We start from the raw sequence: 1,725 nt of genomic DNA on the forward strand, positions 1-1,725 counted from the left end.
CTAGCTAAAAGCAAAAATTAGATCTTTCTATCTAAACCTTATTTAAATAAACAGTTTTTCTTGATTTATTTCTATCAACTTCTTGCGTTTGGACTTAGGCTGGCAATCGCTAGCGTGCGTCTCACCTTAAACTCCAGCTCCATCCCGGTGACGTTCTCTCCGGTCTCGATCTGCGTCAGCTTCTGGATGTAGGCGTACAGGTTCCGGGCGGGAACCTCGGTGGTGCCGCAGGTGACGGCCTCCTGGAGCGCGTCGTGGATGAAGACGTACTGGTCCTCCGTCTGGACCATGTAGTTCCTCTGAGCGCGCATGAGCGTCACGTGACCGTAGATGTCCACCGTCTTCTCGTGTTTGATTCGCTCCAGCATGGCGTCGATGACGATGAAGCAGCCGGTCCGACCCACGCCGGCACTGTCACACAAACACAGCACGCTTTTTCACATCTCTTCACAATCACGTTCAATAAACAGACAACATGCCCTTTTACAGGTGCGTCTTGCTTTTCAAAGAAAAAAATAATCATTACAAAACAACCGTCAACAAAATGCTATTTAACTCAATTAGTTACTTTTCAGACCCCCTTCTTGAATCAGGCGGATTTTTGACTTGGCTAACAATTTAAACACCGTTAAATCATTTATTCACTGATCGTTTGAGGCCATTTTGTCGATGTTTCTAATGATTGTAGTGTGTTTCTCCGGCGATGCTGCTTGGGGTTTGATCACGTCACGCCTTTCTTCAATTGATTCAGCCTTTTAATTTAATTGCAGTTGCTTAACATCCCATATATTTTGATTGTTTACATGCAAATCGCGGCTGAGTGAGTGACACGTCGTATTTCAGTGGTTTTCTGCAGTCAAACAGTATTTAATGGCAGAGACTGTGGAGTGGATGAAGCCGTTCTCATCGACGCACACCTGCGCCCGCTATCAGAGGAAAACAACCCTCCATTTAGCCTCTCACCCTCTCTAACCTCCATCTACAGACTCTAAAAGCCTCCATCTACGTTCCTCTTTCCATCACTTTGAAGAGGCCAAACTTTGCTAACTTCCTGAAGTGCAGCCGTTGACATCATCCCCAGGCACTTCTCCATGAAACACCTGAGATCAGAGCCCTTCATTAAGACCAGAGCTCCACAAACGCTCCCATTAGTGCTTTTCCTGAGCTCGGAGAGAAATCCTAATCAACGACGCACTCGAGCCCATAAACACCATCTCTCCCGCACTAACACGCCGCTTCAGGTTTTCAGCGTTTATTTTGTGAAGCACCTGACATGAAGGCCGTTCGTAAAGTCATCAAAATTATTCCACCACTTTCCTCTATCTCTTTGAGGCTGAACGTCTGGGCTTGAAAGCTGCTTCCGCTGCGGGTCTGAAGCAACATCACACGGACCATACGCAGAGAAGACGGTCCCAGAATGCACCGCGGCAAGCACGAATGCATCCGCTCACAGCCCATGCAGCGGGACACCTGTTTTTGACTAGTTTCAGCCCGGCGCAGTTATCATGTCTCATTTACGCTCTGAACGAGGAGTTCAGGAGCAGTTTTGTGCGTTGCTATTTTTGAGGTAAATAGACTGCAAACAATGTTTGCGTTTCATCTTCGTCCTTTCCTTGTTTTTTGCTATATATGTGAATAAAGTGAAGAAATGTCCCGACACTGGGATGCTCTCTCAAGTCTTTCTCTGCACATGGAAGCTCTTCTTCTCTAAGTTTCAGTGGAAAC

At 46.7% G+C, this 1,725-nt stretch overlaps 1 pseudogene; it reads right to left on the reverse strand.

Annotated features, from left to right (window-relative positions):
* Window positions 1–1,458, reverse strand: part of LOC122357549 — a 10,964-nt pseudogene extending 9,506 nt beyond the window's left edge.
* Between the last annotated feature and the right edge of the window lie 267 nt (window positions 1,459–1,725).

The sequence above is a fragment of the Puntigrus tetrazona genome, chromosome 14 (assembly GCF_018831695.1).
Source record: "Puntigrus tetrazona isolate hp1 chromosome 14, ASM1883169v1, whole genome shotgun sequence".
Classification (NCBI taxonomy): Eukaryota; Metazoa; Chordata; class Actinopteri; order Cypriniformes; family Cyprinidae; genus Puntigrus; species Puntigrus tetrazona.